We start from the raw sequence: 25748 nt of genomic DNA, 5'->3' as shown, positions 1-25748 counted from the left end.
TAGGAAACTTCGGCACAGGCCTTATGGCTGCAGAACTTTCTCTCCGGTCTTCAGGTTGTTGATACCATTTGGAAGTCGTTGAAGATGTATTGTGACAGTTCCGTTGTGGTTTTCTTTTCCAAAAACAACAAGTTACCAGACGGTTCGAAGCATATTAGATTAAAGTATCATGTTGTTAGAGAAAGGATTCAGGATCAATTAGTGTCTATTGAGTACATAAGTACCGCACTTATGTTGGCAGATCCGGTGATGAAAGGCTTACCACCTAAGGTCTTTAATGACCATGTAGCGCGTGGGGATGGTGTGTAAGTCCGGTTGTGTTGATTAGTGGGAGTCTGCATAAAGTTTATAGACATAGTATTGTGATCATTTTTGAGATTTTGATCCTGATAAAATAAAGTTTTCTGCTTTTCCATTATTTGTATTGTGCACATTGAATGGATATTTTCGAAGCATAATGTCGGTAATGACATAAAGTGGACCTTATTCATGTTGATAAGTTTGCTAACTTTGTGACCATGAGGAGGTCATTGGATAATTAAAATTTCCAATGATTACATGATCCGTTGTTCGTATAATTTATTAAATGGAATATAAAGTTGTTGATATAAAAGGTATAAAGCCCATGCAGGCCAAGTGGGAGACTGTTGGAAAGTTTCCAAAAGTTTAAGAGTTTCTAAACTTAATGGAATCCCTAAAAGACAAGGATTCTATGTTTGGGCTTACTCATTTGAGTGTGGCTTTGCATGTTTAGTAACCTTTTATATTAATAGGGTATTCTCTTGAATTTGGAAACATTTGGGAAAGGAAAGATGACTCTAATTACACCTTGTAATTAGGTTTAATGGCCAAACGAATTGGGCACTAGAATAGAAACTCTGTGGGAGCTTTAGCCTATGAAAGAAGACCCTTTGTCCCTCTTACAACACACCTTGAACTTGAGAACTCATTGAGTGACAAAGAGTTCTTCTTTGAGAGGTTTCCCATAGACCGATTGGTGTGAAGGTAAGAGAAGAATCAAGAGGCTTTTCTAAGCCTCTTGCCGTGCTTGGAAAAGCTACAAGGATCGACGAATTACACAAGATCAAAGACAAGCCATGGCAAAAGGTACTACAAACCCATCTCATTTAATGTCGAATTTTTCTTTGTTTTCAATGCCAAAGATCCAAAGGGATCATTAAAGTGATGTTAGAAAATAACATTCTCCTCTTTACTTTTTGCCTAGGAGATTATTTCCACTCTATTGTAAGCAATAACACGGTTTGCACTCCTTTACGATTCCTCAAAGATCCGTCTATTCGTTCTTTCCAGATATTCCATACAATGGCGTACGGAATGGTATTCCATAGTAATCACCCTAATTCCCCAAAAGGGCCATTGTTCTAATTGAGCAATACTCTTCGGATAGATTTAGGACAAACCCATGACATTCCAAAAATTCTAAACGCCTTAGCCCAAAGTTTAAATGAAAAAGGGCAATGTAGCATTAGATGATCACAAGATGCATCTACTTGCTAGATGGAAACTCCTTTTAAGCCGGTCACAACTGTTAATTCGCTTGTGAACCATTGTCCATGAAAAAGCCATTACTCTTGGTGGACCCATGGAATTCCATACTCTACAGCTAGGAGAGGCCCGACCACTTTTAATAGAGGCAAAAAAAGACTTGGCCGAGAATTCCCCATTCGGTTCTGGTGTCCATATTCTCTCATCATCTTTGAAGGTCGACCAGTACATGGAGTTTAATTGAGTTAGGAGCAACTGGATCCCTTCTCAGTCTCACATCCAAGAAACCTTTGCCCATGTCATTCTCTCTTTCTAGGTAATCCGCCACAGACGCCTCAGGATTCATTGCAACTCTGAAAAGCCTCGAATAGGACTCACGGAGCACTTTGTCGTCATCTTTGAAGTTCGAGCAATACATGGACTTTAATTCAGCCAGGAGCAACTGGAGATCCGAGATTTCCTCATCTTTAAGGTCCTTTCTCAGCGTCACATCCCAGAAACCCCTGCCCATGTCATTCTCTCTTACCAGGTAATCCGCGACAGATGCCTCAGGATTCACTGCAACCTTGACAAGTCGCGAATAAGACTCACAGAGTACTTTGTCGCCACACCATAAGTTGCGCCAAAATCTATCTTCAAGTCCTTTCCCAGCCTTATAGCGAATGACAGATTCAAACTCTATCTTCACATAACAGATGGACCTCTAGGAGCCATACCCCATGCCACGGCCCGGGGTTTTAGCGTTCCATTCACCCCACTTCGTTCCATATTTTCTTCCAATTACTTTGTGCCAAAGCACAAATTTTTCATTTCCATACCGCCACAACCATTTTCCTAGTAAAGACGTATTACGATCTTTAATTTTGCCTAATTCAGGGCCTTTATACTTCTTCAATTTAGATAACTTCTCTCAATTCATTAGATGTTTTATCTTCTTGGTGGTGCCATCCCCTTCCCATAAAAAAATCCCTCTAAAGCTTTTCAATTCCCAGAGCCACTTTCAGTATTTAAAATAAAGACACGAAGTATACAAGCATGTTCGCGATGGCTGCTTTCATCAATGTTATTCTCTCATCCGACGGGATGTATCTTCTCTTCCAAGTCGCCAACTTCCGTTCTATTCTTTCAATGATTGGATCCCATTGTTTAAATATTATTATAATGCAAAGATTATTTTAGTTTTACTTATATCCATTCCATGTTTTTTGTTTCAATTCCAAATCTAATGTCTTCAAATATCTTGTTTGGATGAACTTTGGTTTGGATTTGATTTCAAGGAGATGGATGTCAACACCGTCAAATAAAAAAAATATGGGCACACTGTACTTTTTCCGTGCCTGTACTGCTGTTGACATATCAATGGTTTAGATCATCTAAAGAGATGGGTCCCAAAGGGATTGAGCCACTAGCTCAATGGTCAAGGCTTTGTTCTTCAACCTTGAGATTGGAGGTTCAATCCCAACTCACCTACCGAAAACAGAGATGGATCCCAGTGCACTTTTTTCTGTGCATGTATTGCTACCATATAATTTCTCAACATTATAGAGATCTACCTAAAATTTGCTCCTTGCAGCATATATCAGGTCTACTGCTACAAAGCTGAATCTGTGGCTCATGCAGAGAAGGCTTCCTTAAACTATATAACTCCAGTTATAACTATGCAAGGAAATAAAACAATAATACAAACTTGAGACACCTAGGGACGATATTGCATCAAAAAAGACAATAAGACAACATTAATTTGCTTATAAATCAACAGCTAAAGTAACTAATAAAACGGTAGTTTCCAAGGAATACAAGGAAGAAAACCTATTCCAAAATGCCAAAAAATTGGAATTCTAAGCCCTCAAAATGCCTGCCAAGTGCCCTTCTCACAATATTCATCTGCTATTCTCAGTAATCAAAATGCAGCTATAGTAAACATAAAATACAAAACCCAGTTCTATCAAATAGCAGATAAGTGAAGACCCGTGGAAGAAAGATCTGCACCAATCACCTGCAAAAGCAGTTTGAAACAATTAAATGAAAGAGAAAAAAAAGGGTTTAAATTAGATGCAGCTGCAGGCTGACTATTGTATCAAGATATAATCCTCCCGAAGCCCTGTAACACGTTCAGAGTTTTGATGTTTTGACATCAAAAGACAATGACCCAATTTGGCGCTTTTTGGAATAATAAATGTCAATTTAAAAAAAAAATGACAATGACCCAATGAATGAGATGAGAGGAAGCTCTAAAGTACAAATTAATGTAGATCCAAAAGGAAAAATTCGCATAATAAAAATTAAACTATGTGAAGCATGATATAAAACAGAAACCAATCGTCATATATGAAAATGGAACATTCAAACAAAGGAAGAAACAAACACTTCTCCCCTCCCATGTTTACAAGAAACACCTATGGCGATTTTCAAGGACATGTTTGGCAACCGTGAAATTTTTTCCCATGTAATATTAGTTTACCAAGTGTTGAGAGAGGGGTAGGAGGAGCAGGAGTGGTAATGAACTGAGAGGGGTTGAGTGAGGAGATAATAAGCTCAATATTTTCCCCCCTATGGGAACCTCCGCCGGAAGGATGGCTCAAGTTAAATTTTGATGGTAGTTCCTTGGAAATCCGGGTCCGATTGGCTTTGGTGGGGTAATTCAAGATCATAATCGGAAAATCATTGTCATATTCAGGTCCAGCTGGGATATGCGATGTGAACGAAGCTGAGACAATGGCACTGTTGTTCAGTTTAAAATGGTATGAAGATCACAATTTGGGGCCGCTGATAGTGGAAGGTGATTCCTCCAATGTTATCGCTTGGGCGGAGATTAGCATGTAAGATTGATGAAATCAGGGACTTGGTTCGTTGCATTCGTCCCCAGCTGTGCCACCGTAGGAGATCCTCTAATTCCATGGCTGATCATTTGGCTAAGGCTGGGGTGAATCGCTCAATTACCATTATCGGGAATGGGGTCTTGGTGGGGGTCAATTCTATGTAATTTTATCAGGGCCCTTGTTTGGCTCCTGTATCTTCGCGGTGTTTTTGGGGACATCTTGTCCCTAGCACTTGCATGTTTTTTCTATCCAATAAAATTTTCATTACCTTTTCAAACAAAAATAATAAGAAGTGGGTGAAAAATAAGGAAGCAAAAACTCCATTCACTCATGCCCTCTCAATTCTCTGCATCTGTCACCCTCCTGACCCCTATATCCCCCCACTTAATAAATTAATCTTCCATGGCAAAAAATTTCATGGCAGCCAAAAAAGGCCTAAACAAGAAAAATCTATGGCGATTTCAAGTAGACAACAAATAGACAGTATTCTAGCAATAACAGAATATATCAGCCAGCTTGCATCAAATCAAAACAAAATGATATAAGCTCCACACTAGAGTTCCTACTTCAACAGCCTCATTCCTCGAAGAACTGACTTACAAAGTACAAAAAAGAAATGTACAGAATGACCCCTACGTCTAGATAAACTCCTTGACAAGCTGAGACAACCCAAACTCCGACCAACCTGATATCTCAAATTCTGAATACATACCCTAAAGAAAGCAGAGATTAACAATTAATAAAGACCACTCAGAAACTTCAATTTCATTGCAGAAACTTCAATAATTGGGCAAAATAAACAAATATCATTCAATGTATAACCCATACATATCATTTCTCATTGTAGAAACTTCAATAATCAAGCAAAATAAAGACCATTCAGAAAAAAAAACAGCCAGCAGTAAGGACTGAGTGAAGGTGACCAATTTCATTGTCTAGAAAGTAGCTTACGGCAAGGTTTGATCAATGATGTTGTTTCACCTCCATCGCGAGAAGTGTGTCACCTGAAATCAGTCCATTCACTTTCCCATGAATGGCATAGATTACTCTTAACTGAAAAAAGATTTTTTAATCTCAGCCATTCATGGGAAAGTGAATGTGCTGATTTTGGGCCTGGCACTTCGATGTAGATCTGAACCAGATCTACAGAGATCTTTCAAAAAACTATCAAATCCGATTACAAACAACAAACAAAACAGGAATTCAGCTGGAAAATCAAATCAGTTTGTAAATGGGACTAAAAACGGAAGAAAACTGCCAATAAGTATCCTCAAAACAATGAAGAATGACTGTAAAAATGGAATTGTTATTGAAATCCATGAAAGAGTACAGCAAAGACGCTACTTAGCTCAGCTGAAATCTCATGCTGAGAGTAAGAAGAGATGGAAGGCCATAGACACTCAAGATTTCCTTCTCCAACATCACTCAAAGTGCTTCTTGCAAGTGCCAATGCCTCTTCTCAAAGCTGAAGTACAAGTTACTCTCTAATTCAATTCAAAGATGCTCAAAAAAGAAACAACAGACCTATTTATAGGTGACCTCCAGCCCTTACAAGACTGGTCTTCAACTCAACTCAACTCAACTAAGCCTTTGTCCCAAACTAGTTGGGGTCAGCTAATGAATCCTTTAGAAAATTTTCATGAAGAAGGTGAAAGGATTTACTCGGCTCAAATTGACTAAGTCTAATCCTGACACTAGAGTTAGGTTCGTCTACATGGAGAAGATGAGAGACCACCGCCTAAGATGGTTTGGGCATATCCAACGTAGGCCTTTGGATGCTCCGGTGAGAAGTGACTCGTGCCAAGTTGATGGAGTACAAGACAGATCTTATTACATTAAAAGTTACAAAAGCGCCACTCCATATACTACCATCTCTTACACCCTATGGAATTGAAAAAGTACACTGATGCCATCACTTCACTTGGTTGTCATGTCCTTAGCTGCCCTTTCTTTAATCCGATTTGACCTTCTTAAAGCCTTAGAGTGCTCAAGTTCATGAGGAACCTTCTCAAGTTGGTTGGTTAACTCCATGGAAGGGTGGTCCTCATCATCCTCCCCCTCTTGTTTGGAGCTTGGCCTCAAGCTCAAATCTTCCCCATGATATGGTGTGATTGTTGGGTATATAATATAACCCATGTATGTTCTAATATAAGCCCAATAAGATAATGGACCGGTGTAGTGGGCCTATTTGGGCTAGAGCCCACTAACCTATTAAAACCCTAGTGTATCAAATATATATAGGGGCTGGAGGCAACAAACTTGGTATTCCAAATTAGATACCTTAGGGTTTTAATAGGTTAGTGGGCTCTAGCCCAAATAGGCCCACTACACCGGTCCATTATCTTATTGGGCTTATATTAGAACATACATGGGTTATATTATATACCCAACAGTGATGTGGTGGACATTAAAGATGTTGATGCTCAAGCCATCGGGGAGCTCCACAGCATAAGCATTTTCTCCCATTTTTTTCTAAAATTTGACAAGGGCCCACTTTTCTTGGCTTAAGCTTATGACAAGAGTTCAATGGGTATCTTTCGTTAGATAAATGGACCCAAACCAGATTCCCCCCACGTCAAAATGCAGTTCTTTCTTATGTCGATCCACCCATTCTTTGGCCTTTTGGTAAGCTTTCGCCAACTTTTCTTTGACCTTGAGGTGAATGCTTTTAAGGTCTTCAATTCTATCCGTTGTTTTCTTCAAACATTTCTCCTCATTAGGCAAAGGAAGAAGATCTAAAGGCCCCAATGAGTTGCTGCCATATACAATCTGAAATGGAGAGTAGCCGGTAGAGCGGTTCAACATCCTCAATTTTTGGGAGGACAACATCCCAACTTCTGAAGCTCTTAACATTGCTCCTTAGCATGTTCCCAAGAGTCCTATTGACAACCTCTGTTTGGCCATCTGTTTGTGGATGATACGGTGAGCTGAATTTTAGGTTTGTTCCAAGTCGTCTTCAAAGGCTGTGCCAAAAATGACTGATAAACTTTGAGTCTCTATCTGAAGTGATTGTACGAGGTATCCTATGATGTCGTACAACCTCTGCAAAATATAAATCAGCAACTCAAGTGGCATCCATAGTCGTTTTGCATGGCACAAAGCAAGCCATTTTGCTGATTCGGCCGACTACCACCATAATGTTGTCATACCCTTCTGCAGTCCTTGGTAGCCCAAGTATGAAATCCATGGAGACTTTTGTCCAAGGAGCATCTGGAATGGGAAGCCGAGTATATAACCCTGCATTGGTTGTGTTTCCCATGGCAGTTTGACAGTTGCGACATCGTTGCACAAATCGACGGACATCTTTTTCGATACCGGGCCAATAAAATTTTTCTTTCACCAGCCATGCTGTTTTACTTATGCCAAAGTGCACTTGATCATGCAATTCTTTAACAATCAGTAGTCTTAAAGAGGAATCTGGAAGGCATAAACAGTTCCCCTTGAAAAGATAGCCTTCTTGTAAGTGATACTAGTCAGATTTACCCTCTTCGACTAGTTTTATGATTGGTCCAAAGAATTCATCACCAAGTAACTGTTCTTTGACCGTATCAAACCCAAGTACCTCTATGCTCATAGAACTAATGAGTGAATGACGTCTGCTAAGTGCTGTGGGACCCGATCCCGCGAGAGGGGTGGGGCGCGTGCCGCCACGCTCTCTCTTGGTCTCTCGTACCCACGCGATTGGCGTGTGCATTTTAATATTGATTTTAATTCATCTTTTATGTGAATTTGGGATCACTAAGGCAATCCGAATTCCACACAAAAGAGACTGACAGAGTCGCCACCTAGATGTGAGATCTAGGACTCGTAATTAACCAGAAATCTAGACTCGCTACCTGGTTACAAGAATGGAAGGTATGGGGATTTATCCACCACATGCACCATTCCTGCCCGATAATCGATCTTCGATTCCAAAAGCTAACTCTTTTAAATTTATTTTAAATGGCTCATTCAACTCTCTGTTAATGTGCTAACTACGGGACATGCATCCTATGATCTAATTTTAATGTGAATCCTAAATGTGTATCTTGATTTCTTAATTTGTCTGGATTCAATCTGAGTGAAAGTTCTCCTAGAATTCTAATTTCAGGGAAAATCATAAGTGATATGCCATCAGACATCCAAGCTGCCTACGTACCCAAGCCTCACTGGGATCAGAGTCGACGTAGTTCGGTGCACCTAAGCTAAGCTACTTATGCCTAACTTAACTAAGACACCGACCTAGACGGGATTGACTGTTTCAACAGTTTTAGGAGAAGTTATTTAATTCAAGTTGAGGATCTTATTATCCTAAGATTTCATCTAAGATGCTATATGATTCTTATCTAAATGCAAGTTCTTCCTTAGACTAATGCAGGTTAGCCTACATCCTAGTTCACTAGGCTTGTCCTAGGGAAAGATTGGGTGACTAGTGTAACTAGACCTATGGCACGGTTGCTATCCATAGCAAGCGTACGTGATGAGGCTGGACTCCTAACTCTAGGACTCCCTAAAACCTAAGACTCCCTAAAACCTAGGACACGACCTGACACCAGTGTTCCTAAATTGGGCTCTAATGGTTCTTACGACGGAAACCATAATCCAATGATTCCGAGAGACACGAGATGAATCGATTTCAGTTCTTGAAGTTAATGAATTTCAGATTTCAAGGATTTTCAGTTTTTTGGACATTTCAAGGATTACCAATGGTTCTAGGGTTCACCAATTTCGGCCCAGAATAGTATCAAAGGAAGGGAATCGTGCGCTCTTTCCTTGTGCAATTTAATACTTAGGTTATAGCATCTTATTGTCTGGCATACCTCAGGATTTCCGTGGACAGTAACCTCGGAGCCAACAACATGCTATAGCTTAAATATTCAAATTGTCAAAGATCGGTTGCAATTGGGATACGATTATGGATGCACTGGCCATTTTTCCAGGGAAATCTAAAGATCCTAAAATTTCTATGTCAATGGATTAAGGAGTGAATATGTGACAAAAATGTAAGGTTCTATAAAAATTTTGATAATGATTTTTTATTAATTTCGAATTTTCAATGGAATTTATCAATTTTAAACATGTGAGTGATTTTACAAGTGAAATTGTTGCAAACGAATTCGAAATGAATCGAAATTTCTATAGCAGCAAGATGGGAATGCATGTAGCTTACTGGATGAATTTCGCAGATTTTTACATTAAGCTCATATTTAATTTTGATTTAACAACAATAAGACAAGATTGAAAAAATAACACAGAAACTACTAAAAATAGAAATCTAAATTCAATGAAATTTCTACAGTAGTAAGATATAAGTAAAAATTCGCATGCTGTGAGATTTTCATGAATTTTGGAAACTATTTACTATCCGTTTCGAATTTTTCAATTTTTAGACCAGATTATGAATTAACACTACATCCCATATGAAATAAGATCTAAATCACTTGAAAATTTTACAGCAACTAGACATATGGAATATAAGACTACTGTAAAAATTTTGGAAATTTTATCGGTGATCTGATGTCTGTAAAAATTCTCCCAAAATCTGATAATATTCAAAGAAAACATAAAATAATATACCAAACCAAACCCAAAAATTCTCAAAAATTCATGGTAGAATGTATCAGCATTATATTACTTTCCCACGAAATTTCATTAATTTTGGAATTCGTTTAGTATATATTGTATTTTTCTTCGTCGAAAAGATATTTTTGAAGAGTTATCTATTTTTAAAACACGATTTTCGAGAAAATTACGATTCCGGAAAACATCCTCCAACCTTGTTCTGATGTGGTGAACACAAGAAAAATTTTAAATTCCAAAAAATAGATCATCCCGAGATGTCTATTTTTTCGAATTTCGTAATTTCTCAGCCAATATTTTAAATAAAATTCTACTCTTCACTCAAATTCTAAAAAATCGTTGATCCAATGTCCGATCCGATCCGATAGTTATTTTACTCTATTTAAGTAGAACATCGTATTAAATTTTGGGACGAAACGGATTTGAAACACCCATGCAGATCATGATTTTTAGCTCACACATTTAATATTGAATTAAATTTAATTAAATGCTAAAAACCATGCAAAATTCATAAAAAATGCCAAATCATCCGGAAAAAATCTGAGAATAGTGTACTAACCTGTAGTCGAGATCTCTGCCGAGTCCAAGAGCCGAAAAATCCGGAAATCCCGCCGATGTTCGATCCGAAGTCCGCTTATCTTCTTCTCTTCTTTTTTTGTTTTTCTTACTGCCGTGAGAGAAATGGAGAGAGAGAGAGAGAAAATCCAAGAGACAGAGTGTGAGCGAGAGTGATTGAGAGTGAGAGTGAGCGAGAGAGACACAGAGAGGGAGTGATAGAGATATGGAGAATGAGAGAGATGGAGAGTGAGAGAGAATTGAGAGATCGAGAGTGGGAGAGGCAGAGAGATGGTGAGTGAACGCGAGAGGCAGAGAGAGAGTGAGAGAGAGGCCGAGAGAGAGATTGACAGAGGGTGTGAGAGTTTGAGGGAGATGTAGAGAGAGTTAGATGAAGAATGCTCTGTTTTTTTTTTTATAAAAACCGAGAGTTGGATAATGAGAGGTGTACGGAGACAGGGAGGGAGAGATAGAGAGATAGAGAGGGATACAGAGGGAGATAGAGGGATTAAGGGAAGAACAGAGTGAGGGAGACGGAGAGAACAGAGAGAGAGAGAGAGAGAGAAACAAAAACAGAGTATAAGATACTCTGTTTTGTTTCTTTCACGTTCTCTCCTTCTTTCTTTTGGTTTTTTATTTAGCTTCAGCTTTTTTCTTTTTTTTTTGGGTTGTATAGGATGAGATGGATAATGAGATGAGAAAGAGAGGGTGATGGGGAGATGGGGAGATACGGAGTGATGACCAAGGGAGGGTTGAGAGGGGTGGAGAGTGAGAGTGGGCGGTGAGAGATCGTGGAAACAGAAGTCGGGAGATGGAGCGATGAAGGGGATAAAAACACAAAGACAGAGAGCCGTTCCTCCCTTCTTTCTATCAAAACTGATGTTCTTGAGAGAAAAAGAAACCGAGCTTGCTCCTCCCGCCTACAGACAAGAGCTTTTCCTCCTTTTTTTTCTTTTTTTAGAGCTGCTCTTATTCTTCTCCAAAAACAGAGCCACCCTCCAGCTACTCCTCACCGTTCTTTTCTTTTCTTTTTTCTTTTTTTTTCTTCTTCTTTTCCTCCTAAAACAGAGCCACCTTCCTTTTTTTCTTTTTTAGAATCTGCCCTCTTTTGGCTCCACCTTTCCCAAACATAAATGGCTTCTTTTTTTCTTTTTTAGAATCCCTCCCCACAATTAGCTTGCTTTCCTTTTAGAAAAAGATGGTTTCCACATTTTCCTTTTTAATAGAATGACTGCTTTGGACCTTTTCTCTTTGAAATGACAAAATTACTCCCCTTTCCGCATTCGTCCAAAGCTCTCCTGATTGATTTCCATAGGACCATCCGAGCAATCCAATTAGCTACACTTTGCAACTGACCACCATGAGACAATCCGAAATGTCCATTAACGGGCCATGGTGCTGTGGACCCCGATCCGAGATAGGCGGCGGTGAGGGAACTGATCCCTACACTACCTCTCTGGATCATCCACGTGTGAAGGAGAGCTCTACCAAGGAACTCTCAAAACGGATGCCACCCTCATAGCATAGCACGAGTGGCGATATAAAAGAAAGAGATATGTCTCGATCCGGAACCGAGGTTCGAAACCGAAACATACCTGAAATAAACTCAGAGTCGCCATCCATGGATATGCCATGGAACCCTAAAATCAAATCCTCTGTACAATGGATAACCAGAAATATATATGGGTTCGTGCCTGGTTACGAATGGGGAAGGTCTGAGAGCACCCCCGATTCGTCCGAGTGCAAGCACTTGGTCTCTTATGCCATTTATTATTAACTCCAAAGAAGTTTGGGTAAAAATCATCTGAAATGGGAACAATCCTCAAGAATCGTCTACCTAAGCATGCATTTCCTGAGGATAAAGATAATAAACACATATAAAATAAAATGAAAGATGTGCCACCTAAGCATAGCTAGGTTATGAGTGACAAACCTAATGGGTGTCTAAGTTCTGATGTGCAAACACATGCAAGCTACAGCAAAAGGTATAGGATCAGTACGAGAAAGTAAGAAAACACATCAAAACATATAATAACAACATAATAAATCCTAAGACTCTAAATTATTAGCCCGAGTCCTCGGATGGTCTGGTATTCATCCAAAGAAGCCTACGTATCCCCGCCTCCACGAGAATCAAGGCAACGTAGTTCTTCGCGCCTATTCTAAGCTATGATGCCTAAGACACCTAGCCCTCTATCCTAAACTCGATCTAAAAGACCGGACCAATTATTAAAGTTTATTGTACGATTATTTAAATTCCAGTGAATTGTGAATTTTAGGACACCCTATATGCCCTAACTAAATGCAGATTAGCCCTAGGCTAATGCAGGTAGTTCCTACAACTTTTGTGTAACTAGGCTGTATTTCCTAAAGAAAACTAAAGGTAGACTAGCGAATCCTATTCTAGTCATCACTCGGCGATGTGGATTGCCGACTGACCGGACGGAGGCGCTCCTATAACTCTAGGACAAACCCCTAACTCTAAAACAATCACAAACAAGCACACAACAAAACAAAGGTCAAATCCTAACTCTAAACTCTCTATCTAGGACAAAGTCCTAACTCTAAAGGAAGAGCTTTTTGAAATCAAATGCTTATTCAAAAAGGTTTAAAACCTTATTTACAAAAGTTTGGCTGGACTTGGGATGTAAATCCCAAGCTGCACTACGTACCTCGGAAGAGGATCAAGCCAACGTAGTTCGAAACGAACTCTCTACCTATCAAACATTTACAGCAAATCAACCATTTTTTATGTTTTAAGTTTCTAATGTTTTTGAGATTTTTAATGATTTCAATGTTTATGGATTTTAAAATTTCTGATGTTTTCACCCTTTTGGCCAAAGACCGGAGGGAATATACAAAATAACACCCTAGGGACAAACCCTAGGGTGAATAAGGGAAACTATGCTCTAATAATACCGTTATAAGAGCAAATGAGTCAAAGACTCTCTAATAACAGCACAAAGGAAGCAACCGAGTCAAAGACTCTCTAATAAAAGCAACTAGAGGATAAATGAGTAAAAGACTCTTCAAAAGAGAGCAAATGAGGGATATAAGAGTCAAAGACTCTTCAAAGAGAGCAACTGAGGGATACGAGAGTCAAAGACTCTTCAAAAGGAGCAACAGAGAGATACAAGAGTCAAAGACTCTTCAAAAGGAGCAACTGAGAGATACAAGAGTCAAAGACTCTTCAAAAGAGATGGAAACCCGAGTCAAAGACTCCACTGACAACAACACAAGGATAGACTCCACTGATATCAACATCACACAAACCAATGAGTCAAATACTCTCTTAAAGAAATGGAAACACGAGTCAAAGACTCCAAAAACACCGACTAAAGGATAAATGAGTCAAAGACTCTCTAAGAGACGGAACACGAGTCAAAGACTCCAAAAATACCGACTAAAGGATAAACGAATCAAAGGCTCTCTAAAAGAGAAAGAAACACGAGTCAAAGACTCCACTAATGCTAATTAAAGGATAAATGAGTCAAAGACTCTCTAATAACACTATATTAAAGACAAATGAGTCAAAAACTCTCCTATAACACCACCTAAAAGGCAAATGAGTCAAAGATTCTCTAATAACACCATATAAAGGATGAATGAGTCAAAGACTCTCTAATCAAGGGCTAACTCCTATGCGAATGAACTATCGAATAAGGAGAAGCTCACAAGTAAAAAGGAATAAGAATTTGTGCACATTTGGCAGAGGTAAAACACCCAGCCGGGCCGGACAGCTACCTAGCCCTAGGGTGCAACAAATGTGCAACCCAATACCCATAAGGGTAAGGGTATGAAGCCAAGCCGAGTAGGGTGTTCTTCCAAAACCAAACGAAGCACAAAGAGGAGAATTAGCAAGAGAATGAGACCGGGTGGGTCTAAAAAGGAATAAGAGACCTTGTGCCTATTTGGCAAAGGTAAAAACACCCAGCCAGGCCGGACAGCTACCTAGCCCCAGGGTGCAACAAATGTGCAACCCAATACCCATAAGGGTAGGGGTATGAAGCCAAGCCGAGTAGGGTGTTCTCCCAAAATCAAAAAGCACACAAAGAGGATTAACGAGAGAATGAGACCAGGCGGGTCTCCCAAACACACACAAAGATGGGCTCTAAACAACCTTATCATTGCCCCCAAGGGGTAAGCAAGGCTAAGACAACTAATTGACCAAATTGGTCTCTAATTAACAGAGGAACAAACTGAGGTGCAATATCAGAGAGGATTCTACAAATGAGGCTTGCCTCCAAAGGAGGATTGCCTAACAAGACAGAGTATGTCTCCTAGTACAGGTTCTATTATCTAAAGAAGTCTAGAAGACTGCGCTAGTCTATCCAAAGAGAGGAAAAAGGATACCAGATAATCTCAAATTTTCAATCAATTATTATAAAAACAAATCAAATATCAGAAAAATGTGATCTACAACTAAAGAGTGCACAACCCGTAGCAATCATAAAATGATAAACAACATTAATTAGTCCAGACCAGCCGCTGGATAGCCTAATAAAGCAAGAAACAACATTAAACACTTCTATGCCCAACCACAAGTACCACTGCCCCAATATGGGGGTGAAATCAGATGATGCTAAAGTAACCATCTGATATCACAAATACACAGGATAATATTTCTAAGCCCGCCTTGAGATCAGACAGTACTCATGTCGATAATATCGAATAGAGTAGTCATCTGATCTCCTTCTTTCCTAAAACAATTTATTTAAATAAAAGACAAGTTTATGAACCTCAAGAGAGTCTCACCTGAACACCATTTATTACTGTCTTCAAACCCTAACTCAAAGCTTAGTACAAGAGAAAAAATATTAAAAATTTTTAACAGATTATACAAATGCATGCAATGATATTTCTGATTTTCATAAATTTTGATGCATAACAGGGGGCATATCTGAAAGGTTGAGTAGGCCTACTAAACAAGAGAGGGGAGCGCTACTTAGATTGAGCGAGTCCCCTAAAGATGGGCTTGGGCTATCGCCTTCATCGCCCTTGCAATGAATAATTAGGGGCGAGGCAGCTAATAGACCAAGTTGGTCTCCAACTAGCTGGGGGACAAGTTAGGATACAACTTGGAAAGGGTTCTATAAATGAGGCATTGTATGCCCCCTATGAGAGAAGACGGGCTCTAAGCAACGAGGCTTGCTCCCCAGAGGGGAGTTGCCTAACAAGACAACCATATCTCTAAAAAGGAAATCACTAATGAGACCACTATGGTCTTCTAAAAGAGGGAAACTACCACTTAAAGGCTCCTTAAAGACTAGAGAAGTCTCTAAATAAAAGAGGGGAAGCTCCTAAGACTTTGAACACCAGCGCATTTTTCTGCATCAGACTCTCCATTAGCTTTGACTCGGGGCGATAGCCGACCTCCATGTGAATTACCTTTTCTCGAGTCAGCAGCGCACTGCAATTCCTTAGAGACCTCATCATCATTCACGAATTTTGCACTTCCAATACTCGCAGTCATTCGAGAACCCTGATCATGACAACAGGAACCCTCCGCTCGCTGCCATTAGAAACAGTATCAGCTTCCCTAGAAGCTTCTGCAATGGCCAAACCATCGGGTGAGATGATGATAGGTGTATCCTTGGCTTCTGGTGTACCGGTGAGAGCTTCTTGGGGCTTAGATATCCTTAGCTTCAGAGGATCAGATTTAATCTTCTCATCGGTGGACGGTTCAGCATCCACCACAGGTTGTATTGGAACTCTTGGAACACCATAAAGTGTTGGAGGCCTCCCCGCAAGGATTCCATTCTGAACCAAACTGTTTATCTTAAACAGAAATGTATATGGCAATTGAATTGTCTGCCGAGGTTCAACAATGGGGACTAGATCCAAACTGCGAGAAAAGAATCAACAAACTCCAAGAAGAACCGACCCTTTTTCTTTTCTTTTTTTTTATAAAAAAAAAAAAAAAAAGTTTCATGGATGCCTGCAAGGCTGCATACATTTGGAAGCTCCAAACACAATGCAGCAGATTATCCAATAGAACAAAATGGAGTGAAATCTGTTGCTCTGACCCACTGATCATCTGAAGGTTCCATAAAGTAGTTCAAATCGAGTTCTTCAAACTCTTGCTCCAAACTGCTGTGTTGAGGCTTCTTATAAATCCGAGGAGCAGCTTGCACCTGTATCATAAGAAACTTTTCGTTGAGTCCATTCGGGCAACGTAGCTGGATTTGCCAAATGTTCTCATAGAAAAGTTCAAGCTTATAGCAAAAACCGCGATAGGACAACAAGAAGTATAATTTTCTTAGATCAAATCCAAAATCAAATTTAACATCAGGGCACTCCAGAGAACAGAGAACTTGTCCTCCGAATCCTGACACCCAAAATGCAGAATTGCATGCACCATAGTAAACATCGAGGTCATTGGACCTGGCAGAATATCATGCTCCATTCTTCGAGTTGTTAGATAAGAAGTACCATATCAAAGCCTCCGACTCTGAGCCTTAAGGGCAATATTTTCAGCAATCTCACTCGTCGTAAATTGAACAACTGCAAATGCTCTTGCTCCTCGCCTCTTGGGCAGCTTGACATTAATTGCAGAAACAGTTCCCTCTCCTGTTTCTGCTTCCAGAAAAAGCCTTAATCCTTTCATTAGTTGCATTAACACGGGGGAAACCAGACAACTGAATTGTCCTGCTTCCCATATTCTCCAAATAAATTTAACTTAAACAAGGGATAATGCCACGGTTCTTTTCTCAGACAGATTTAATCTCACCGGGAGACCACTGGCGTTCTAAATTTTAGTCTCTGCAAGACTTGATTAAAGAGAAATCCATTACAATACAAGAGACAACACAAAAGAATCAAAGAGAATATCTTAGAAGTTCCATTAGATTTATTACCAACTCATAACTAGGCAAGATCATATAATCTAATAATATTGAACAGGCATTTCCGTCTTTAAAAAAATCATCATATCAACCAAAATTTTAATATTTGTGCAAGCATATAGCCACAAGTCATAGATCTAAAGTATTACTCACATAAATCTGACGAATATTCTCAACAGAGCACAGAAGTACTGAAATGGATTTTTAGACATATGGCTTAAGCAAATCAAATTGATAAAATGGAATGAGCAAAAATTTAGCCACATCCACATCCACAGAAAATCATCATAATATATATATATATATATATATATATATATATATATATATATATATTTAATGTCAAAATGAAAAGATTAAGTAACAGACAAATCCCGCCTATTAAAATTAGTTTGAAAATTAAGTATAATTGTTATTATTACAATATAATTTTCACATTTTAACAAGACTAAAATATATATAGAAAAGGAGAGATAGAAAGATCTCATGTCCTAATACAAATATTCACACTAAAATAGGAAACAATATTCAAATTTCACATTTATGCTCTTCTTAATATTCTATAAGCCTCAAAAGATTAATTACAAGAGAAGGACTGAGCTAAGTCACGCGATCAATTAACTCCAGGTTCGTAACACAATCAGCGCAGATCGGACGGGAATTACACATCAAACTAAAATTTTAAGATAAAAAAAAATAAAAATCTAAAAAATCTGGAAGTAAATCGCTAGATAAGAGAATCATTTGAAAGGATCAAATACATGAAAAATTTATGATCATCTAATTTCAGCAATGCGAACAAAAAGTAACAAACGAAATCATAACTGAAAATTTAAATCAAAGTAGCGAAATACCTTGAATCTGCTCTGATCTCTCTTTTCTGCTTCTATATTATGCTCTCCTCCCTCAGTAGTGAGATTTATAGACACAGATCTGATGAAATCTGTCAGATCTGAAATAATTCCACCAGATCTGCGACAACTCCACTGAGCCCGACTGATATGAAAATGAAAATCCTCTTTCTTAATCACAACCGATTCAAGAATAAACTCCTAGCCGGATTCCAGCCAGATTCTAGTGGAAACCTACCGGAAAAAATGAGGTCCAAGGGTTATGGTTTCAATTTAGGGATTTTGAATGATAAAAATCAAGTTATGGTGTAGATCCAGAGGAAATTGCAGATCTAGCACTAAATGGAGATGGATAATATGATTAAGATCGACACAGATCTAAAGATTAATGAAGACAAAGTTTCAGATCTGAGATTTAAGGCACAGATACGGAGCTAGGGTCGAGAGATTAGAGTAGAAGAAGAGGTAATTTGATCGGTGATGAAGGAAGAATGCATAGGTGGATGAGCTCTTTGAAAATTAGTAGTCGGAGCCTCGGGTATTCGCCGGAGAAGAAGAAAAGTGATCGGAGAAGACGATCAACGAGGAAAAGGAATGAAAAAAAAAGAAAAAACCCAAATCTCGCTTTCTCTCTCTGCGATTTTTCTTTTTTTTTCTTTGCTACAGTAACTCCGAATTTTTATATATATTAAAAAGTTGCTGATAATGGCACTCCAAATACAGATAAAGCGCGCGGTTCGCTAAGCGCACTCCCGCCGCTTTGTCCTATTATCGGGAAAACAAAAATCAAAATTTTGCACCTCAAAGGAGCACCCCCTCTGCAGATAATTCACCCCCCTTACAGATTTGCACTACGCTCACTACTTCGATCCGTTCACTGATCAAACGTGCTCGGATCTCGATGAAATTTTACGGAGACCTGAGGGGGACCCTAACCTGGCTTAGGGTGCAATTTGGGACCCTAACTCACTGGTTTGATGAGATTGCGCACAACTAATTGCGAACCTGGGTCTGGTCAAAATGGGGTGTCTACAGGTGCAAGCAGGTTGTGTCTCCGAACATCTTCTATAGGATGATTCAAACAGTCCAAATGGTGGGGCTGATCCGAGCCATCCAACTCATGATCTATCGAGTGAGTGACTCGGATCATCATAATACGGGCCTCATTCCATGCTAGGTGAGCTTATTTTTCTTAAAATTTGACCTCTGAAATCCATAGCGACCTTTATGGATGACCCGAATACTTTAGTTGGGCCAACTTACTCGGCCCAAAGCTTAAAAAAAAAATGCACAGCGCGACCCCACCAAATGGGTCCAAACTCTCTCTGGTTTGGATTTTCCTGAATAACTCTTCCCGACACCTGACGGAAAAATGCGAAACACGGTAGAAATAATTGAAAAGATTGAGAAAACATAGGGAGTGGACAACACTGAAAAAACCGATAGCAAAACACCAACTTCTTTGTTGATTAAAGCGAAGCAAAATGGGGTGTCTACAAGTGCGTCAGTGACTTTATTTTGCACACCAGATTTATGTTTAATGGTGAATGTATATTCCTGCAAGTAGGCAACCCATTTGGCGCGTCTAGCACTGAGTTTTTGTTGTCTCTGCAAAAACTTGAGAGCTTGGTGATCAGAAAACAGAACAAATTCCCTCTGTATCAGATAGTGTCGCCAATAAATTAGTGCTTTAACAATCGCATAAAGTTCTAGATCAGAGGTGGAATACTGCAATGCTGCCCCACCTAGTTTCTCACTGTAATAGCTGATTGGATGACCAGATTGACTGAGAACAGTCCCTACTCCTATCTTGGATGCATCACAATCAACCTCGAATAGTAAGGAAAAATCTGGAAGAGTTAACACTGGGGCGTTGGTAAGGCAAGCTTTAATCTCCTCAAAGCCACGTTGAGTTGCTGGGTTCTAAGCAAAGTCTCCATGTCTCAAAGATCAGTAATAGGAGCCATAATCATGCTAAACCGATTAATGAAGCATCTGTAGAAGCTTGCCAATCCATGGACTGATCTGCAATCATGAATACTTTGGGGTATTGGCCATTCAACAACTGCTGCAACCTTAGACTCATCCGGTCTAATCCCAACGGCAGACACTTGATATCCCAAAAATAGTAACTGTGGCGCCATCCAAGTACATTTTTTGAAGTTAGCAAATAATTTCTCAGTCCTCAAAGTACTAAGAACAGCCGTCATATGGTCTATATGTGTTGGGTATATAATATAACCCATGTATGTTCTAATATAAGCCCAATAAGATAATGGACCGGTGTAGTGGGCCTATTTGGGCTAGAGCCCACTAACCTATTAAAACCCTAGTGTATCTAATATATATAGGGGCTGGAGGCAACAAACTTGGTATTCCAAATTAGATACCTTGGGTGTAATGCTTCAAGCAACCTCTTGCTTGACCTAATTACTCTAACAATCTTGAAGCATCAATGAAACCCTAATTTTGGATCTTCTTGATAATCATCCCTCTCGGTTTATCTTTGTTGGATTCTCGTAATCCATCGTTTTGAACGTGGGTTTTTCTCCTTGGTGCAAGTTTCAACGAACCAGTTGTTGGGATTTTCTTTCTGACTCGGCTCGAATCCTCGCTACCGATTTTATCAACACAAATTGGTGGAGGCCGAAACCTATTCTTGTTGAAATCGACTTCTCGCCAACATTCGAAGTGCTTCCATGGGCAGATCGAGGGCTCGAACGGCATGATTTGGATCTTGAAATCCTTGAACGGCAACAAATTGTTCCGTCTTCTTTTAGAGTTAGAAGAAGAGGGGTTGCTTCGATTTTGACATTACCTGAAGGTTTCAAAGGATTTTACCATTGGTAGCAAGCTTTGCCGAATTGTTATTGTCATCCCTTGTAGTGGATTCTCCAAAAGAGGCGTGTCTCTCTCTGTGTCTCTTGGAGGGTTTCTCATCGCCTAAAATCCACCGACTTGTGCATTGAAGCAGATAACGATGGACTTTTGGCTATAATTTCTGAAATTCTCTTGGATTTGGAAAGCCTCAAAACTCGTTTTTCGGTGGTGGGTTTCCTCTCCCACAGATTTTGTTTGGGATTAAGAAAGCCTAGTTGGGCAACCTGCAATTATATACCCAAGCAGCCCTCTCCATGCTTTGTTTGTACTGGAAAGTGAAAAAAGGAGGGCTGATCTCCCTATTCTAAGAAACCCAAAATCCCTTTGTTGTTGGTCTTTTGCTGCGGTGAATTGGATTCGATTCTTGGAGCTCGGCTTTGAATTGGTTCTTGGATTCAGCTTGGATACGGTTCTCCTATCCAGGATATCTATGAGCTATATCAGTTGTGTGCGATATCACCTTTTGGGATATTCTGTGCCTAGGAGGGTTTAATGCGATATTTGGAGCACAAGAGCAAGAAATCAGTTTGTGTAACTGTTTTTGCGATTTGGAAACTGGTTTATGCTAGAAACCTGTAACCGTTGATTGATTCACTCATCTCGCAAGAGTAATTACCGCCAGTTCCAAGTGGTCTTGTAAGCTGGTTCTTGTGGATCTTCTCAGACATAATTGGTTTGAGACAGTAGGACGAGAAATATGGTTTTTCAGACATTGCTGTCAACTGATGCAAGCCGCCGGCTTCTAACTGGTTACCTTCACGGCATTTGTGGCCTGTTTTTTGGAACTAGTTTTCTCAAACTTTACAACTGGTTCAGTTTGTGAAACTGGATACAACCAGTTTTGTTGACAGTTTGGGTTCTTTTGAATCTGTTTGGTTCGCCACCAGTTCTTGCATGAGCCTAAATGCCTCGGGTTTGGCCTTGGCTGTTTCTTTATTTTCTGGTTCACCCCCTATAAATCCCAATAGTTGTCAGTTGGGTTTGGGTTATTACCTTGGTGGTTATCTGCTGCTGAAGGGTTTCACCTTGGCTGTTGGATTTGGATTTGGTACGCGAATTGGTTCACCCATTTGGCTTCGGCTTTCGCGATACACAAATCAGGTGCACTCTTTCCATATTTACTTTTGTAATTAGTCTAAAAATGGAAAAGACTACTATTCCCTTTGAGATAGTCCAACTTCAATCCTTTGGTGGATCTTTTAGTTCATGGAAGTGAAAGACTCAATTCGGCCTAAAATATATGAATTATTTTTTACACCGTTTTGAGTATCTTTGCTGACATGAATGAAGAAGTTGATGAATCTCAATGGCATTATTTTAAAAATAAAATGTATAGGAAAAAGGTGCATGCGGGACTGGATGATCTCAAACGATTCATTCGAATCGAAGATGAGAATCGAGCCAGGTATAACTTGGAGATGGTTAGACAGCAACAGTCTGCTACTAACGCGGTAACAAATCCCAAGAAATTTCCTCGGAAATCCAAGTCACCTAAAAGTGAACATCCTAAGTTGGAGGCCAAAAAGCCTATCTTTCAGAAAAAGAAGGGCAAGTGCCACAACTGTGGAAAATGTGATCACTTTGCGGCAGATTGTAGGCTACCTAACAAGTCTAAATCTGACACACCACAAAAGGAAGCTCATATGATGGTGGGTAAGACTGAGCCTAAGAGTTTTGTTGCTATGTTGGGTAACAGTAAGGCCAGTACTTCTTCAGATTGGTGGTTAGATATAGGAGCCACTTGTCATGTTTGCAACTCCAAGAAAATACTAGTTGATGTTGTTGCTGCGAAAGAGACCGTTACAGTGGCCAGTGGAGCAGAGGTAGAGGTGCCTCACGCTGGTACTGCGAACTTGGCCTTTTTTCAGGACAAATACTAACTTTAAAAATTGTTAAAGTAGTTCTTGCTCTACAAAAGAATTTAATTTCTATTAGTCTTTTAGACTATGCTTTTAGACTATGCTGGCATGTGTACTTCATTTATGTGTGGCAGAGTAACTTTGATTGTTAACTCATACTATTTTGATTGTGCATATTTGATAGATGGTATGTTTGATTTGAATTTAGATAATGAGACTCTTAGTTAGGATAGTTCACCGCTAATTGCTCCTAAGTTGTTACACAACCGATTGGGACATGTGCACTATCAGAAAATGGTCTAACTTACTAATACTCATAAGATACCATTATATATGTCAATTGCATTTGACAAGTGTGAGAGTTAGGGGTGATAGAAAAGGAGAAGATACACATTGACAGGGTTCACGGAATTCTGTGCCTCTCAGGGTGTAATCCTTGAAACCACTGCTCCTCTCTCGCCTTAATCAATTGGCATAGCTGAGTGTAAGAACAGGACATTAACTTCAGTGTTAAACTCCATGTTAATGTCAGCTGGCATGCCTAGTTGCATTTGGGGAGAAGCAGCTTTGACTGCAAATCACATCCTAAATCTCTATATGCTCCTCCATGTGATAGAGTACCCAAGAATTTGGTGAGGACTTTGTGACCTACCAATTGGAGAATGATCCATCATCCTATCAGGACGTGATGAGATCTAGGGACTCTATATTGTGGGCAGAAGCCATTCATGAGGAAATGAGCTCTCTGTTAGAAAATCTAACTTGGCAGCTAGTCAATTTGCCAAAGGGGCTTAAGACTATAAGCTGTAAGTAGATATTTGTATGTGATTATACAAAGTTTATTATGGTCTTAATCAAGCACCTAAATTGTGACATCAGAAATTTGACAAAGTAGTAAAGAGCTTTGGGTTTCTGACAAATTACTAGAATAAATGCCTTTCTTATCGTTTTGTGTCGAATAAGGTCATAATTATTTACTTGTATGTAGATGTTGATTCTTGTTTCCAATCTCTCTCTGTGATGAGTACTGTGAAACTAACCTTGGGTACAGAATTCGACATGAAAAGACCTGGGTGTTGTTAATACCATTCTTGGTATGCAAGTAAGTTTTTGAAATGCAAGGAATCACCATTGGCTTAGCCCATTGTATGAAAAACTACTTTCCTTTTGAGGATGCAGTGAGTGCAAACCGATTGAGACACCATTTTAATTATACCAAAAAGCTTATCTCTAAGGAAGAGCCAGTGTGAGTCAGTTAGAATATTCTAAACTGATTGGTAGTCTCATGTATGATTTATGTTGCACTAGGCCAGACATAGCCTTTATAGTTGGCATGCTGAGTCGTTTTACTAGCAATCCTGGCCATGAGCATAGAAATGCCCTTATGAGGCTGATGAGATACCTTTCGTGTACTCAAGAGTATGCTCATAACTATGGTGGCCATCCATTTATCGTGGAAGAATATTCTGATGCATCATGGGGATCAGAATTCGGGGACAACAACTCTACTGATGTTGTGTGGAAGTCGAATTTGAACTTTATGCTCTAGCTTCAGTTGCAAATGAAAGCAGAGGAGATAAAGATTCTGATTATGGTTATGGACATTCCACTGACCCAGTTAAGGATTAGTTCCTTATGTGTCTTCTGTGGTAATCAAGCTACAACAATGGTTGTGACGGTAAGAGTAGACATCTTACGTTGAAACATGCCATATGCTGAATTATCTCAAGAACACGGGATTATCACTTTGATTGATACGAAATCGAAGGATAATAGGCTGAAGGTCTCGCACAGGGACTGAACAAAGATCGAATATTCAAAACTGTGGGGGAGATGGGGTTAAAGTCTGTATAGACAGAACTTAGCCTACATCCATGTTATTTTGAATCTTCAAATCTCCCTTTTTGGCCAAGATAGGCACTTGATATGTTTCGATGATTACAGTTGTTGTGTGTCATTCCACATTTGATGACATGTCCTTTTTGGGAACGGTTGTACATTCCAAACTTGATGATACAGCTTAACTCAAATATGGATAAGATGACTGTAACATTCCAAAAAGAAACATGAAATGGTTCTTTGCAAAAGAAACTATTTGGTCTTGTTCTTTATTGAAACTTGACAATTAGGAATGGTTCTTTGCAAAAGAAGCTATTTAGGTCTTGTTCTTTAATGAAACTTGACAATGATGCCTATGGTGAGAGTGATACTGATACTTTTTTAGCCATTTAAGAAATTGTACTATGTTCTTATGATAGAACTAGATAGTTTCGTGAATTATGGGATTGTCCTAAGTTCTTCTTAAGGTAGAACTAGATACTTTCATGTGTAATTCATGTTTTACACAACTGATTGGATTCATTCTCATGAAATCCATATTTTGATAATTCACAGGGATCGGCGAAAAAAGAGGAGCTTGTCTTTATTTGGACTTTGATGAAGACAACTTACTTGATGAGTAAATATTCTAAAGTCATAAAGACTATGCTTTCATTTCAGTATGCATAGAGTTCATTTTTTTTTTTGGAACTTTATTTTGGATCTCGATGAGAATCATACCCCATGAATGAATTCATCTAAGATCAGTGGGGTTGACTTATATGTGAAAGTACCTTTTGGTTGAGTTTAGCTTGTTGTATATCTAAAACTCTTGGTTTGTCATAAAAGGATTCATGTTTTCAGTTGGATTACAGATCTTTTATGATATAGACCATATGGTGATGCAGATGATTCAATATTTTATTTTGAACATTACACTATCTATCTATTAGATTGTGCTATATGTAGAACATAGGAGGAGATTGTTGGGTATATAATATAACCCATGTATGTTCTAATATAAGCCCAATAAGATAATGGACCGGTGTAGTGGGC

At 39.2% G+C, this 25748-nt stretch overlaps 1 protein-coding gene across 2 annotated transcripts in view; it reads right to left on the bottom strand.

Annotated features, from left to right (window-relative positions):
* Positions 1-3227: 3227 nt before the first annotated feature.
* Positions 3228-25748, bottom strand: part of LOC143862965 (uncharacterized) — a 34674-nt gene continuing 12153 nt past the window's right edge. The window contains exons 2-3 of one of the 2 annotated variants that reach the window (XR_013240597.1): positions 4962-5038; positions 3228-3502 (exon numbers count right to left, since the gene is read on the bottom strand). The gene's annotated coding sequence lies outside the window, so the exon portion shown is untranslated. The remainder of the gene's footprint in view (positions 3503-4961; positions 5039-25748) is intronic. The other variant, XM_077373862.1, reaches the window with a different exon arrangement.

The sequence above is a fragment of the Tasmannia lanceolata genome, unplaced genomic scaffold (assembly GCF_043159265.1).
Source record: "Tasmannia lanceolata isolate RefF3 unplaced genomic scaffold, GAP_Taslan_0.1 ptg000038l, whole genome shotgun sequence".
Lineage (NCBI taxonomy): Eukaryota > Viridiplantae > Streptophyta > Magnoliopsida > Canellales > Winteraceae > Tasmannia > Tasmannia lanceolata.
The sequence above is the reverse complement of the archived record's forward strand: the minus strand, read 5'-3'. Positions and strand labels throughout refer to the sequence as shown.